General features: G+C 40.3%; 1 protein-coding gene across 5 annotated transcripts in view; it reads left to right on the forward strand.

Annotated features, from left to right (window-relative positions):
* The first annotated feature begins 1095 nt into the window (after positions 1-1095).
* Positions 1096-18084, forward strand: part of LOC118419533 (FERM and PDZ domain-containing protein 4-like) — a 66296-nt gene continuing 49307 nt past the window's right edge. For 2 of the 5 annotated variants that reach the window (XM_035825954.1, XM_035825956.1), the window contains exon 1: positions 1099-1289. The gene's annotated coding sequence lies outside the window, so the exon portion shown is untranslated. Of the gene's footprint in view, positions 1290-14397; positions 14752-18084 lie in introns of those variants that run through there. The other 3 variants (XM_035825955.1, XM_035825952.1, XM_035825953.1) reach the window with 3 other exon arrangements.

Consider the following 18084-nt stretch of genomic DNA (forward strand, 5'->3'; position numbering starts at 1 on the left):
GCAATGGGCGACCCTCTTTCTTCAGGTGTCTAGTTTTTTTATTGATCCAAAACAACCAAGCAAGGGTAGTATGTATTAGATTGGTTCTTTTGCATCCATGGGCAGCACTTAGGTTGTAGACATCCCTTAGGGAAATAAAGTAATTAGACCCCAAAGAAAGAAGATAACGCATTCGGCATTGTCCTGTATTCTATGTATGCTTCGTAGCATGTAATAGATAAATGGACATACTACAGAAGTGAAGCGTGCAGAAGAAACGAGGTGCGACCAGTCCACACTAATGCCATTAGTCTCCGCCAGGCCTCTCTTGTGGTTGAATAAATATTAGAAATTGGTCCCACGGGAGTAAAACTGGACATTATCTGATCAGCTAAATCCACTGGATAATAATTCACTCTATTTGGGTCATTTGCTTTATTTGTTTACAACCGCCTAAGCATGATGATGGATTCCACGAAAGAAGACGGAAAGACACATAAACAAAATAGCTGAAGTTGTGAAAACCTGTGTGCTATGGTAAAACTCAGATAGTATCTCCCTGAGATGACATAGTCATTGCAAACTTACAGTAAAGTCTTGTGAAAAACATTAATTTTGCAAATAATGACATTGACTTGTGATTTCTGTGGTTTCCTCTTTTCTCTCCTTCCAAGTTCCATGATATATCGTCAACAGACCCCTCAATACTCTCCACGGTGAGAGGTCGATTAGGAATATAGTGACCTTCTTATCAAATATGCCCCGTTTTCTGACAGCCAATCAACATGATTGTGGCCGACTGTCAGAAAACGGGACAGAGGCCATGAGAGGAAGGTCACAATCTTCACAATCAGCCGCTGCCTGCAGAGTAGGGACATCCCACGCCCAAAGACAAAGCGAGGTTGTTCGCCTGTCACTGTCACACACAGGAACTGGGAAGACCCGGATGTTGCTCGTGCATCTGCCTTTATTTTGGGTCATACCACATGCCACAACACCCCTTCTGTGAGCTTTACATTTTCAAATCATCATGATTCTTTTCTACGAGTAATGTTACCTTTATTATTTGTTTTAAATGTGTCAAAGAGGTTCTAAAGTAGGTAACCTTACGGTAGGTATAATAGATGATATGTCAAAGTAACATCTTTTGTTGATGCACCCCATGTTCGGTCTCTAGTGGTAGGTCCCAGAAATCAGTGATGATACCGCGGCAGTGCTCGCTCCAGGCCGCGGCTGAGCTGTCAGGGTTCCCCGCCTACCTGTAGGATCAGCACCGATCACGATGGCCCGCTGCCGCCGCTCTGCATAGGGTGAGTTTTCCGCTTACCTCTGCAAAAAGACGACGGGAGACATGTTTTAGCGATCGCTGTGGCGTAACACGTGCTTGATTTGTTGACAAATAAATGTGCTCGGGGCAAAGTGTTGGGGCGGAGGTCGGTCAGCAGGCTTCATAACAATGGACTCTGCCCTGGGACGGTGGGAAGCGTTTCAATCAAATCAACATGTGTTTTGTTTACCTTCGATTTCTATCCTGGCCCTTCGGTTTTTATGTAAAAGAATTGCCTGTGAAGTCGGCTGGATGCTATTGCTTTCAAGTGCCGGTTTGGTTGAAGCCCTGATGGCGTCGTAGCTTCTTTACCTCATAAATAAATTTCTTGGGGAATCTGTACGGACTGTCAACAGTTGAGGGTTCGAAGCCCAATCAGATAAAGCCTGGGACACATGCCCCACTGATGACGAAGCGTGATACGCCGTGCCCCCAAAGCACCCTGCGTATACATACCTTCGTGTTCGCCCCCCCTTTTCCCCTCCTAAATACATTGTTCCCGAGTTTCAGATACCGTCTCCTGACGCCTTATCGCATTCTCACTCGCAGCTATCTGTTTTTTGCGCCTGACGAAAATTGAATTGGATCGGGAAGAAATTCCATTCGGTCCGCTAAAACCCTACAGGCATTTAGGAAGAGTATTTTCTTCCTGCAGGGAAAGTAGAAATCCGACTCCCACGAAAGGTATTTACATCCACTGCACGTCTTCTGCACGTGATCGAGTGTAAAATGTGTGAAATTGAAGATGAAATGTAGCGGAAATGGTGACACGGCTGAAATTCTGGAAATTATCACTGCAAAATTTGAAATTATTGTTGCAATTTAGTAATTATTGTTATCATCATCAGTCTGTTATCCATCTACAGTAGTTGTATTACAAGATGTTTGACAAAATGTTTTTGGCAAAGACAAAACTATCGTACAGTGTATTGTATAGCCATTTACGATTTATTGTAATAAATTGTTATTGTAGAGATTATGATATCATCGATTCGGGCACAACCACTGATGAAGTTCATTCTTCAGTATTTGTTCATAATGATTTAAGCTTTGTGACTTTGACTTCCGATGCTTCTGTAGATGCATTTCCGCATTTGCAGGGAGAAAATGAACCAAACCAGGTGATTTGCAGACTGAAGACTAGAATTCAAGGCCGAAGGCTTTGTTCCGAACGATTCAGCCGAATGACATCATGCCGCCGTTAAGCTGATGTCACATGGTCAATGGCAACAAAAGATAGCAGCTGTCATGATCGCCTTTATCTGTGCGTCATCCCCATATAGGAAACTAAATGTGCTTTGCTTCCACTTCCACGTTATCAGGCCTGTATGCCTCTTTTCTGTAAGGCGTAGGCTGACTATTTTGATTTCTCATAAGGCCATGTCAATTTGATTATATGGATAACATCCTCTGGAAACTGGTGCGAGCTTGTGAACAAAAAAAAGTTTGGCCAAAATGAAAAGTTGCCATCATTATGATATCTAAGTGGTCAGAAAGGTTGAACAAATGACTAAATACCATGTATGGTATACCGAACAATGTCACCTTTGTCTTTGGAATTGATGGTCGAATTCTTCACCATTAATATCCACCTTCCAATATGTTGTTGTCAAACTTCTGCCATATATTTGCTCATTTTACTGATGCTGTATACAATTTACAGTATGGTCCAAAACGTTTTTTATTAAGAAACAGACAAAAATTGATGCGCGTGTAGAAAAAATTTGATGTCATCCATAGTATCAAATAGACACGGCCTAATTCGTTACGAAAGCTGGCATGTTTATGTAATCTGTGATTCTTGCATGTGACAGAGGGGAAGAAAAAGAAAGTCCTCTTAATACATATTACAATATTTCCAAGGAAGCTGTTACAGTAATGGATCTGTTTACAGTGAAGCTACGCTGTCAGTAAGATTCGTAATTCTTTTCTTGAAATAAATTATAAATCAGATAACACAGAAAATTGATGATTATGGCTTTGCCTCTCTTACTACTGCCTTCCCGATCATATCTGTCCCAGAAACTGTAGACATCTCCAACTTGTCACTGAGCACCAGATTACAGTAGGCCAGCCAGTGGGTGGAATTATTCACACCTTATTACTATTCTAAAGAGCAGTTCATATCGTGATTAGGAAAGAAGAAGAGTGTGCCACCATGCACAATTTCCTTGCTGATGTAATTCACAGTCAGTTTGTAATATCTGATGTTCGTGAGCATGCCTGCAATCATATAGACAACATCAGCACTTAGCTAGAATGTTGACTGTTTAAGTTGATGATTATAATACCAGTCCTATGTAACTTTAAACTTGATTCTCAGATCACATTCCACAATTTCTCTTAGACTGTGTCCTGAATAGCCTCCAAGCAGATTTAAGGAGACAAAATAGTTACCTTTTCCTACCTACATTGTATTTCTTTTAAAACACTCCCATTCCATTGGAGGCTATGACAGCTGAGCCACAGATTTCCATGACTTGTAATAAGTTATATATGAAGAGCAAATGTTTGTGCATATGTTTATTTTGTTAACTTGTAAATCAATATTCCAATCATAAAATCAAGGGTTTCACAAATCCAATTTTGGCTGTGTAACTTATGTCGTCTATGAAGCCAGACATTATTGTCATCAAGTCTTAGCATGCAACTTGTATATTTAAAGCCATCATTTTGCTATCTTGTTCAGACATCCTTAAGCTTCAGACACCCACAAGCCTCTGTATCTGTATCTTCCAAATTATGAGCTGTGTTCAGTTCCTTGAGAGTCCTTAAGCTTATCAGCTGTGGTTACATTATCTGCAGATTTTCATAGTATTGACGAGTTTATAAGAGTCTGTGGCTTTCATACAGATCGTAGACTGATACTATATAGAGGAGGGAGGAGAAGGAATCCCTGAGGTACACCGGCAAGATAAGGTGTCTGTGTCTGCAGGTGGTCATCCTCTCCGTGGTAGATATATATATATATATATATATATATACATACATACATACATACATCAGGGCTCCAGACTAACTTTTTGACCTAGGAGCGTGGCGCTCCTAACTCTTAAAACTTAGGAGCGCCAGCAAAAAGTTAGGAGCACAAGCTAACGTCTTAAGCCATACAAAGTATTACTCCTATAAATCAATGTTTTAAACCTGGAATTAAGTATTTGCATAGATTATAACAGAAAAAGCATTGATCCTGTACAAAATGCTTGTTTGAACCTTTATTCATGAATGCTCAAATCAGCCAGCGTGTTGCTTGATTTTTCTAATCGCGGATTAGTTCTGCAGCCATTACTACATACATTGTATAAACCCACGTTTAGGTTCAGGTCCAGATAAGAATCCGGAGTTTACTTTTAGGTTCAGGTCCAGACCTAATGAGTCCGGACCTTAATCCATGGCATTGAATATTAGGGGTGTTACACAGTAAGGCAGTAACCAAACAAGAAACAAGAAAATACATGAGATCATTTTCAAGTAATATAACACTGATTTCTTACAATATAATATTTCATGAGTTAATACATACAATCAGGGAAAGTAAATTTACCTTACTGCCAAAGGTTAAACTTGACTGCTGTTACATATACAACAACAACAAACTAAAGAAGTCTACAAGAAAATCTGCAAACCAACAGAGGAGAAAGTGTAGCCAGGACTGTCAGGTACATCTTGTATTTCTTTTGTGTATCTACTTTGTTAAGAATATAGCTGAAAATAGATGCACTAAAAAATTAGAGGTTTACTTGTAGCCTGTAACATCAGTGTTAACTTATATAGAAAAATCTGTGTACAAACAGTTCATTATTTCAGTTGAAAAAATATAGCAAAAAAGATGTGTTCGAAGGGCAAATTAAGCGAACTTTTTCCAACAAACAACATCCATTTATCAGTCTTTTGAAAATAAAGACTACAACAAAAGTAATATCTCAAGGAACCGTGAAAAAATCGCGACCTCCGTTCAACATTTTCTACGAATTCAGTGCCGACACCGAACCGCCCCTCTCCCCAGTTTGTCATCGTCACATTAGCTGTTGTTTTTCCCGCATTCCACCGACAAAAAAGCACAAAAAAACTCCAAAACAATCCTATACATGTACTTATCACCAAGGACTTTAGGTATTCGATGAGTTTTCGTCAAAGTTACACGCTTTCGAAGCTTTCCTGCGTGATTTTTCCCGCGAAAACAGCGGGGATATCAGATATTCCACCAATAATGGCGGCCGGGCGAGCCACGTCACGCCGAAATGGCCAATGGGGTGCGACTCTCGCGATTCGCGAGATGTGAGTTACTGCGAGACTTGCGCGAGATTTGAATTAGAATCAAAATGGCGGCTCGGTGAAAGGCGGAATCGGCAAATTTTGAACTTTGAGCGAAGTTTTGGGGGGAAAATAAGGGCGTACCAAAGGCGTACATCCAAAAAACAGGGCGTACATTTTGTGCTTTTTTTAGCAAAGGCCGTACATTGTACGCCCGTACGGATGGCTAGCTAAAAGCCTGCCTGAACCGAAACGTTTTTGCAAGTCCAGAACCGGTCCGGCGTACCGGCAAGCTTTATGTTTTGCTCATTTTTTATTGGCGCGCCGTGCGACCATCATTTCAAAAATAGGCGCATTATTAAAATTACGGTCGCGATGCGACCAAATCTAGTCGCAGTCACGAGCCCTGTACATACATACATACATACATACATACATACATACATACATACATACATATATATATGCAAGTAATATACAAGAGGGAGGAGAAGCAATCCCTGAGGTACACCAGCAGCAAGATAAGATGTCTGTGGCTGCAGGTGGTCATCCTCTCTGCGGTAGATATATATATGCAAATAGCTGCCTGTAGGCTTCGTCTGGAAACCATGTCGGCAAAGTCAGTGTGCATTACCTGCCTGTAGTGTATCATGTTGAAAGCTTGAGCGAGCCGCAGACTGAATGTTTGACTTTTGGTTGTCCAGGGCCTTGTGCCAAACCTGCGGGATATGTGAACCCCTGCCGTAAAGCCATCTAGGTAGGACATTATTAGTCACCCTTTGCTAATGTATATCCTGTAGGGAAGCATCAGGTTGTACAGCAACGTGCCAGGGAGATTTGTCCGCACTCAGTTGGATAGATGTAGGATTAAGTGCTACCTACCAGTTCCTCTCTCCATTTGTGTAAGAAAAGACCATGGTGAGCAGAAACGCTAAAAGCACTTGCACAACACAGGTTCATCTTTCAAAGAAGAGAAAAAAAAAACGTTTTAGAATGCGGGGTGGTTGAAAGCTTTTAATCTTATAATTATCAGGTCTTGGAGTGTTTCCTCACTTCAGCTAATTGTAGTGATGCTCTGGAAGAGCTCTTCAACAAATTGTCTGTTGCCACTTTCACAGTTGGAGGACTGCCAGATTAGGGAAATGACACCTTAAGGTAGTACCTTAAATGAACAGTTCATGGTTGCAGGATCAGTGTCAGCAGTTCTTGAGTTTGGCTTCCTTCCCAGCCGAGACACTTGAGTGAGTTGAAGAATAGGAGTGAACTAGAAGTGTTGAAGCCATCTGCGTCATTCGTGTTTGACTGCCTGGCTTTGTGCGTGTTTTAGATCCCGGGAGACGTCAGTCTTTGGTTCAAATGTTACAGCTTTCTTGGCAGAGAACAAAAATTTTATGTCAGTATATGTCTTCACTGTGAGCTCTTTATTACAAGTCGTAGTTTTTTCAAGTGAGCATTATTTTTGCCTAGTCCATCTGTGTGCCTGTCTATATGCTTTTTGGATTCTTGATACAGTATTCACCTTGCAGTATTTGCACATATCCACTACCGTTTTTCTGTGGGATTGAAAGAATCTCAAAGCAGTATTTGGAAGCAGGCGAAGTCTGCCATCCCCAATTCCCTTCTCAAGCTTGGTTCCCTGTATTGGATGCATGATTTTTCTTCTCCCCAAGTCTAAGATGGACCTAAAAGCTCACACCTTGACCCTACAGGTCAGGAGGGCCAAAGGGTGTTCATGAATAACCGTCCAGTCTAGATCCGCTGGCCGGTACAGGTGGTGTTTGCGGGCTGTGAGTGATGAACCGTGAGGTCCAGTCTGCCGGCTGAAACGCCCTGCTGACCGCAGGACGGTCCGGTGATTCTACATGAAACATGACGTGCAAACGGGCTGTGTGAGGAGGAGTGGAGGCTTAGGTCACATTTGCAGATGCTTAGGCTTGGAAAAAAAATCGTGTTTCCTGTTTCCCTACTAGTACCTACCCTAGAAAAACTGCCGACCCTAGGCTTTTTTGGGGGGTGGGCAGTAGAGTCACATAGCTTCCAGTTTAGAAATTTGATTCAGCCTGCTTCCTATTGAAGTAAAAACACTGCTTGTTCTATCAAATGAAGGATTAATGAATCTATTAGTATTATGCGCAGGTCACATTTGCAGATGCTTTGGTCACGTTTGTAGATGCTTAGGTCACAGTTGCAGATGGTTAGGTCACAGTTGCAGATGCTTAGGTCACAGTTGCAGATGCTTAGGTCACAGTTGCAGATGCTTAGGTCACAGTTGAAGATGCTTAGGTTACAGTTGCAGATGCTTACTAATAGGTAACATTTCCATACATACCAGGGCCCTGCCGGGCTGTTCTAGTAGACAAAAAATTAAAATGTATGTTACCTACTCTCACCTCTCTCAGATAGAAGTACCGCCGGAATAAAAGTACCCCTGGGTAAAAAGTCAATATCTTATAGAAGTACCCCCTGGAATAAAAGTACCCCCCCCCCCCGGAAAATTACCAAATTGATGTATTCAGACATTTCTAAAGAAATATATTCTAAGTAACATATTGTAACATTATCTTGATGATATAACTCGCACCCTGCAATCCTTACTCTTGGCATTTTTCAAAAATTTTGGCTTGAAATTCCTGGTTGCATCATTGCAAACAGTAGGCACTTATTTCAGGTGCAGGTTAAATATTACCTTGGGTAAATATTCTTTGTATCTGGGTCATGCATAGCTCAAAGGTGTGTACTGAGTAATCTTTGTATGGTCATTTAGGGGCTATTTTCTAGGTGCTTTTGTAGCCTTCCCTAATTCCGAGGAATAAAATGACACGTTCGGCCCACACGTATGTGAACTGAGTGCAGAGCTCTGTTTGATATTATTAGGATGAATATTTCATATAATTATTGATATGATGCATGTAAGTGGGAATGGGCAATTTGCCATCCCAGAAAATGATAGACTGTGGATACACCAAATAATTGGATTTCTTGTGATTTCTTCTTCTTCCAAGAAATTCAGAATGGGTCTGTAAAAATCCAACCAACTGGTTAAATCTGTAAACTAAATGTAATAAAAAAACTAATATGGGACAACTATTCAGTAATTGTTATGGTTACAGGTATTATTATAATAATGGTTACATTGAAATCTTTGGTTATCATTTGTGTTATTCTTGTACACAAGTCTTCAGGTATTTACTTTGTACTATTATTATTAATCTGTTGGATGGTTCTCCAAGTCTCTATGTTTTTGTTTATTTGAAAAGCCCAATGAAAAAAATATTTGCTTAATAGTTTTGGGGCATATAGTCCATAGTCATGACTTAATTCCCAGGGCTCAAAATTCTTTTTCCTGCATACCTGTACTGGTGCAGGTAACTGAAATTTACCTACACCTGACAAATTAAAAGGAAGTATGGATCATACTAAAATTATTTATGCAGGAACCATTATAGTAGCTATTTTCTTCTGTTATACTTTATTGGTAGTAACATTCAATACAGCTAATAACAATCGACATATACCTACATCATCATATGAGTATTATGACATTCATGTATAAAACCCAGTACATGGACCAGTACAAAGTGCAGGTTAGGTGCAGGTAGAAATACCTGCACAGCTCCAATTGTACCTGCACTAACCTCCATATGCAGGTGGTATTTCGAGCCCTGATTCCTATTGCCGGTATGGCAGGTGCCTATTGCTGCCAGGTATATGCTGATGCATGATTTGATCCCACTTTTGTAAGTGAGGCAGTGCGAGATGAAGATACTGCAGAACTATCGATTCCTTCACACGCCCCTTATCCTTATCTTACGATTGCATGGCAGAATAAGGAGGATTTGAGAAACAGATAAGCTAAAAGTGAAATCTAGGCCGTCGTCGTAATATTTCATTTTCAGGGTGAAGGTCTTCCATCCATTTACGGCATCAATCAATTAGCTGTAGAGGAATGTGATATTTTTGCCTGGAGATATAATGTGTTTCAATTTTGGGACTTATTGATTTGGGTAGAATATTCAGTTCTCATTTATCAATCTTGTTTAATGTAGTTATCGTCTATCTGCTAAATTCAAGCCCTCTTTTAGTATTTGATAAACTATCTTGTTACAGGTGTTGGTGATAAATTCCTAAGAGAGTATCGATGATAAGTTATCAACATATGGCCTTCTGCATGAGTTGTATTCTGTAATGTATTATGTATGGCAGGATGTGCTGTGCATATACTACTAGGATTTGTCATGCATTGTACTTAACATGACGCACACAATGCTGGATGGATGTCATTGATTCAGTACAATACAGGAATGGCCTGTTTTCAGATTATCAATGTTTATAATTCGAAGTTGCAACTTAAAATAGGAATGCTTTTTTTTTTAAACATTTCATGTACGTCACTTTGTATTGTTAGCAATAGTGTCACAGTGAAGAAAACAGTTTTATCGTCTTTTTCCTGTCTTCTGTTACCATTATGTTACATCCCAAATCCGTCAAGCCTTGCTTCGGTGCATCACTACAAAGGAGTCCTCACGACTGTCACCATATGTTAGTGTGCTACGCCTTTTGGTAGGAAATTCAATTATTTCCTGAATGGGAATAAAGGCATACAAACGGCGGTGCACCACTTTGTGAATGCCTGTTGTCGGGTTGTAAGTGTATGTTACCCGCAGTCCGAAGGCGTAGGTCCAATTTCATGCCAACTGGGCCACTCTTAATCTGGTCCTCCTTTCATCCCTTATCCTCCTTATATGATGAAGAGAGAGGCCGATGTCAATGAATACGGGAATGGGGAGATGAAGGGGGACACTGTAGAGATGAGAGACAAGACGGAAACGCTGGACCATGAAATATTCATACCATTCTTACTGCGTCACATTGTTTCATGATACGGGGTATTATGAGCAATTTGGGACGCAAGAGGGGATAGATTTGTTTGTAAGAAAGCTGTGATTAAGCTAGCCATGGAGCTGACACGTTTAGCTTTCTTCTTAACGTCATTTCACCTTTATCCGTGGGGTAACTTATATCCGTTTTTGCCACCGTCCGTTCACTTGATACCCCTAGAATTAGAAAATACACAATGGATATATGTTACCACAGGGATAAAGGTGAACTAGCATTACACTCACAGGGACTGCTCTTTGGTACCATTTACATGTAGTTATTCCTTAAGGTTATGCAAGGTTAAGACCCCTTCACACAAGAATCGGAATGAGCTGGAATGCTGTCTGAATAAAATTCTTTGTATATTTCTGGGAATTTATAGTGTATTCCAGGTGTCTGTGCCTATTCTTGTGGCCATCCCGAATATTTTGTCATACTCAAAACATTCAAGGTGTATTTGAGGTGGAGAAATATTGAACGGCATTCAAAGTGTATTCTAACTATTCTAACTATACAGTATGACTGTATTCTAAGGCATTCCAACATTATTCAAAATTTCAAATCATTCTGATCTCATTTGATGGAGAACCAAAATGGCAAGCCACTTCAAATCCTGCCAGAATGTGGCCAAAAGAATATCTGAAATGCAATGAGAATCATGTCTGGAAAGCACTACAAATGCCCAAGAATAGACAAAGAATACTTGTGCAGGGAATATAAGGTCCATTTGGAATTTCTGCCTGAATGTGGCACAAACTTTGCAAATCCTTCATTCTGGCTGGTTCTGCTTGATTCCTGCTAATTTTGTTTCAGTGTGAAGGCCCTATGAATAAGGTTATGCAGGGTTAGGCTGCAGAGAGAAGATTTGTTCATAACTCTTTTGTGGCAATCCTGAGAAACTTTATTTGGTACTATTAAATGCCTCCCCTTTCCAATTTCTAGACCAACAGAACCAGTGGGCTGTGTTATTTCTTCTTGCCAATTGCTACCATTGGAGAGTTATCGCTAGAAAATCTCATTGGTTTTCTACTTGTTTTATGAGGTTCAATTTTGAGGACAATAACCCCGAACTTGTATCATGTCAGCCCTGATCAGGCCAAGGCAAACACCTCCAGATACAAGCTATTATTTTCTAACACCAAACCTCTACCATATGACTTTATGAGACCTATTACCACTGTGAACTCTGTTAAAAAAACTACCAACAACAGTTAAACCTGGTAGGGCAACCATTTGGCACAGGCAATTGCAACCACCTCCAGCCACATAATAAAATCAGTACTGTCCATGTTTTCCTAGTTGTCCCCACCCAAACCTGAGTAACCACCTGTCCTCAGCAACCATTTTCCCCAGTCCCTTGACTTGAGTGGTTGGTGAGTCCAGATTTGACTGTTTTGTGACAGACAGGTAAAGTCTGGCACCAGATTTTGTACAGGTTATACGAATAGGTAGCATTTCTTCCAGACATACCACAGCATTTCTTGCTGACACACCACAAAGTTTATTTATTAATATGTATTTAGTGTCTTTTAAGTACATCTACACCAAACAAAATAAGGACCCTTAACTGTAAGGTTATTTTATCAGTAATTGATGATAAACCAACAAAATGTCTTGAAGGCGTGACATCTATTGAAAAGATACAGTTATGCATATTTATACCAACTAATCAGTTAATGAAGGCAAGAAATAACAGAATGAAATTATCTGCTTGTAATATTGTATAAGAACTAGTACAGAAGAAAATGAAGGCAGGAAAGCAGGATGTCTTTTGCCCCACGGGAGAAAGTATAATTAAGGCATTCCTGTAGTGCCAGAAACACTCTATCAATGCCTTCTTCCATTTCCTCCCACCCCTAGCTTTACCCTTTATCGATCGAAGGTTCTCTCTCAGCTCATTCTATTTGTCTCAGCCTCAGCCGGCTCCCCTTCTCCCAGCTTGGCCCCTTATTGTTGCCCCTCATGCATGCCAAGTTGCTTTATTTTCCTCCTGTGCTCGAGTTGCTATCTTAACTCAGGCACTTCAGTGATATGAAAGTGATATCGGGAGAAACATATTGCTCCGTGAAATGAAATTGGTGTAGAATCATCGATCTTAAATTTCCTCCCGCACAGTGATGTCATGTACCCAGCACAAATAGAATGATGGCGCATGATAAAAACCGTCGCTGTAAAACGGTTCAGGTTGTGGTTTCGGATACACAGGTTGGATGACACCGGCAGCGATTGATGCTCCTGTCGACAGAGAATGATGCGAACGCTGCCCTCTGTGTTGCCTGACGGGCCTCAATTTCATTTATGCGGCCGAGTATTGAAAATCTAATACGGCGGGGCCTTTGATTTAAAATGTTTTGAAAGCTCTCTGAGGCGTAAGTTTCAAGTCACCCAGGAATTGGACAAGATAGGTCAGGATGTCATACATGATTTACCCCGGCTGTCTGCGCTGTTTCAGGTAATTGGTAGGAATCCAGGCAAAGTGCGCAGAGATATGTGACAAATGAGATAGATAGTCTACATTACCTGGTGTCATTTTGTGGCACAGTTTATGATCCATTTGGTCCCATATTCCCCTGCTCATTCCATGCTCTCATGTTGAGTGTCACTTTGCGATTAGCCTGCCATGTTGTTGAGTACGTGATGAATTAAGAACGCTTCCTATTGTTATTGAGGATGTTTTAACTTGGAGTCGCTTCAACAGGCAGCTTATTTTTAGACTTGAAGATAGACAGTGCGAAGGTCATGGACAAATACATGCAAACTGTTGTAAAGAATAAGTGAGTAAATGTCAAATTGAATGTCAAAATGTCAAGCTGATTTCTCCATAGGGCTGTCGCTTGCATGTGTTGAGGGAATATGTGACATTTTAGGTGTCACACTTTCAATCACTCAATTCTTGTACGTAACTATAGTGTTCATAGGTCAGAGTTTTAGAACCCTGGTCGGTGATATCTTTTAACACATTTGCCTTCAACACGTAATTCATGTTGAGTTTCTGCCTTGCATGGCTTGAGGAGATTTTTTTTCAGACTGCCGCTTGAGTTGCAGATTCAAGCGGTGTCCTAGAAAAGTAATTACAGCTATAATGATACACTGATAATCTGGATTATAGGACAGTGTGTTTAGTTATGGCCAATCCTTTCACTAAGACAATAATGATATAGCGGTAGCTTGAGCCTGTAACATAAGTCCCTGAAGTCTTTCCTTTTGGGGCTGAACCATCTTTGATGATTTTATGTACCTGTGGGCATGTAACCATCGTGTAGAACTCAAGAATGATTAGTATGTTGAAGAACAAAGATACAAGAAAGTATTGATCAAAGAAGGGAAAGCTGTTTGAAGTTAAAATGCATGCAGCACCAAGGACAGACAACAATAGCATGTCCCTAATTTGCAAGAATCTTGTTCAGCATTCAGCACCAAGGACAGACATGCAAGACACCATCTTGAAGTCTTGTTAAAGCCAAGATGTAACTTGTATTAAGAGTGTTTAAGCTGTTGGAAGGCATTCAGCACCAACCTTTGATAGATCATTCCTAATAAAAAAATAATGTGGGAAGATACAAAAAAAGTTTAAAAATGTTTGAAGGCATTCAGCACCAAGGACAGTCATACAATAGGCAATTTCTAATTGGTAAATATCTGATAAATACTTCTAAAAAAAAGATATAAATAAGAAAGACAGTTGTAATAACTTGTTTTAAAGAGGGGGAGGTTGTTAGAAAGCATTCAGCACCAAGGACAGGCATACAATAGGCAATTTCTGATTAGTAAAAGTCTGGTAGAATACTTTAAAAAAGACAGTTGTTATAACTTGTTTTTAAACAGGGGGAGGTTGTTAGAAAGCATTCAGCACCAAGGACAGGCATACAATAGGCAATTTCTGATTAGTAAAAGTCTGGTAGAATACTTTAAAAAAGACATTTGTGATAACTTGTTTTTAAACAGGGGGAGGTTGTTATAAGGCATTCAGCACCAAGGACAGACATACAACAGACCATCCCTACAATTGTCCCAATCAGTCCATGTAATCTCTAGCTGTAGCTCTGATGTCGAGTTAACTACCTGTGCTACCGCTGAGCAGCTAATTGGATGGAAGCAGGCGGTAGGAAATTGCTCATTCTACAGGCATTTCACCAGGCAGAGTCAGTCACCTCACCTCCCTCCCACAGTCAGACGTATGTATCCACGGCGCATTCTAAAGGAGAATCATTGATTCAGCCCCATAGCTGCCGTAGTGTGTCTCCGGGTTTATCTCGCCATGCTTTCCTGACCTGGAAGAGGTGGGTTTGATGGATGCAGGGCAGGGAAGTCAGGTAAGATAGAAATCCAGACACAGGGAAAGGTTGCGATAGAGTAATATCCATTTCCACACATAGGTGGTTTGGCTGAAGAGGGTGATAGGCCTGCGCCGATACGCTGACAACAATGTATTATGAGGCTGGTGATGAGTTCTAGACCCACACAATAACATTCTATCCCCACCTTTTCAATCTGCACTCAGGTGTCTGTGCATCAGGCTGTGACTTTGCAGGTAATTTGGGAACAGTCCTTGATTTAGGTATAGTTGTGGCTTCCCTAGATATAGGCTCCCCTTGTTTAAGGGGGAAAGGAAGGCAGCAATATTGAAAAACCTTGCAGAGCCCTTCTAGACAGGATTCTTATGCAGTGTTGGGATACTGATAAGAAAACAATGGGTGGACGATTTAGAATCCACTCAGAAAGGGCCGGCCGTTGAGCTCATAGCACAAGTAAAAGATGATGGGGCCACACCAATTTGATTCGATTGTTGTTGTTGTATTTAAAACAAATAGTTGAATTAAACATTGAAGCAGATTCTGAAACACTGGTTTATGCCTTGGTGCACATAATGTTAGGGAGTGAAGATACAGTCAATCCTGTCTACACTGGTCACCCAGGGGACTGGTAAAATGTGGCCACGTTGGACAGGTGACCAGTATAGGCTATTTCTAAATGCTTAGGTCAATGGAAAAATACAAGGGACCAACCAAAAGTGGCCACCAAGGCCAGGTGGCCACTATGCAGAGAGGGCTGCTGCTAATACAGGTTTGACTGTCCTTAGATTGAAGCTTTTTATCTTGTCATCTTGGTCAAATTTTACTTCAAAATGTCCAAGAGCTTTTAGGAAAGACATTGGTACATTATTATCCATTATAGAAAATCCATGTTTTACCTCAGATGACCCTGTCCATTTGCCCATTTGGTATATCATGCATTTTGAGATACGTGGAATAAGCATGACAAACATGGTAAGGAATTCTTGGTAATATTACTTGATATAATTTTACTTGCTTCTAGTGTTGATCAGATAACCAAACATGATTGATATGGGGACTGTGACTAAACAGCAACCTAAAGATACAAGTTATGTAGATGTCACAGTTTGGAAATGTAAGATTGGCATCTGGATCTATAAGAATCCCTCATATATCATTCTAGGAGGGACATGTTGAAAAAAGAAGTACAAAAGAAATATTTATGTCATAATGAAGAGGAAGAAATCATAATGTAGCATGTACAGTTTGAATATGATACCATATGCAGTAATGACACTGCAGGTCAGATTTGAGGTATTTTATGGAATGGGTAAATGAGCGGCTCATTGTTTCAACTGCACATGCGTAGTGTGATGTTTGTGGGTAATACATCAAAGTTGAGGGCTTCTGAGAAATAGATGAAACACATTTGGACATGTACCAAGAATGGTTTTGACAAGAAGGGGCCATAAAATCTGACTTCCTTCATGTGTATCAGGAACTATGAACCCACTTGTTATTTTGTGTCATGTACATTGTATATGTTGTTAGTACAAAAAGGAGTGGATAGAATGATTGAATTAGCAGCCTTTCTGTGTGAGACTAAATTCATTGGTGGAACGCAGTTGGGATCTGGTTTGTGCATTATCTTACATAAAGCCAAGATAACACAATCAACCTTGTACAGGTAGGAGTTAAGGCCACTTCCTTAATGTGGTGCAGCTTCTTCTTACATCATTGATGACTCCAGAGGCTTGTCAACCCTCCACAGGATGCCTTCTGGCGTACTCCCCGACCCTGTGTGAATTATTTATGGGACTATAATATAATTCCTCCTGAAATCTCCTCCTGTATAAGGATGTGAAACCAGAGGCTAATTGCTTGCGGGGTGTTTGTATGTGTTGGTAGGTATTTAGTACTCTTTGGCTGGTACATATACATGTGTGCAGAAAGTGGTCTGTGAAACAATCAAAAAATTTGTACTGAAAGTGAAAGAGATTGCTTGTGGAGTTGGTAAAAAAGATGTGTCGTCGTAGAAGGGCAAAAAAGTGGGAAAGATTTCCTTCAGTACTCTTTGGCTGGTACATGTACATGTATGCAGAAGGTGGTCTGTGAAACAATACATAAATTGTAAACTGAAAGACATTTCTTGTGAAGTTGGTAAAATAAGACATGCACATGTACATCAGTGTTGTCATAGAGAGGCAAAGATTTGGGAAATATAGGAAATGTACTACGCTAAATTCATTTAATTTTTGTGGCGGGAGGAAAAAAGGATTTTCATGGTGTTTGAAGTTTGTGTTTGAAGCAGTTCTGAATTTATCTTGGTAGAAATGCAAATCACATTTCATGACATTGCACGAATATGAAGCCACTGCGAGCATTTCAAGGTTTAAGGTATTATAGGTAGACTTTCACCACCCTATTAAAGCAACAGTTGAGGCTCATTTGCATGAACTCCTGACTGCTACTCGCCTTTTCTTCATCTCTGAAAAAAGCCCTGAAGGAACTCTGCAGCAGCTGACAAGGAAAATCAGTTTTCATTCAAAGTGTATTTTCTCATTCTCAGTCGGCCCCAGGCAGTCAAAATCAACGGTAGTCGGACGCAGCGTTCCTAATATTAGAAATCAATCTCGCAAGACGCATCAAATAAGATTATGTAGTGGGTCCAATCCGAGAAGACGTGATGATTTACGATACAGCTATGAGTTTGAATTTGACCTTGGATGCCGGCGGAATATTTTAGGTGTGGGTGTTATGCAGACAGCGTACCGTAGTGAAGATGGTAGCTATTGGAGGTACATGTAACGTGCTAATCTCCCATAATATGTGCAAATAACTGTTAATGCCATGGTGAGTGTATATCATCTTTGTTGTTTTAATGTCCTATGGTGCATTAAATGCCTAAGTTGTAGCATTAGCGTGCCATTCTGGATCCATGTTAAGATGACTCATGTAATAGAGATTTGTCATAGGCTTATATTGTCTGGTAAGTAACTGATGTTTTGTGAATTTTATGAGTTTGAATTTCTTTGTAAATACTATGGCATACTGCATAGGTGAAATGCTTAGGGTGGTTTTACATTCATAGGTTTTATAATGCCCTCGTACCACAAATATGTGTTTAAAATTATTACCACAGTAACTGTACAACAAATTTGTTTCAACTTCCTTATCAAATCAAAGCAAAAGCAAATGAGCCTATTATAGCATAAGACAAGATATAAACATACTACATATTTGTATGTATTTGGTGGTATCACCCATGACATCCATGGGAATTGTTATTAATTACCGTGCACAGGCTGTGGAATGCAGCCTAGGTTGTTGGAAGGCTTTCAGCACCAAGGACAGTCATACAATAGGCAATTT

This window comes from Branchiostoma floridae, chromosome 7, assembly GCF_000003815.2.
Source record: "Branchiostoma floridae strain S238N-H82 chromosome 7, Bfl_VNyyK, whole genome shotgun sequence".
NCBI lineage: Eukaryota > Metazoa > Chordata > Leptocardii > Amphioxiformes > Branchiostomatidae > Branchiostoma > Branchiostoma floridae.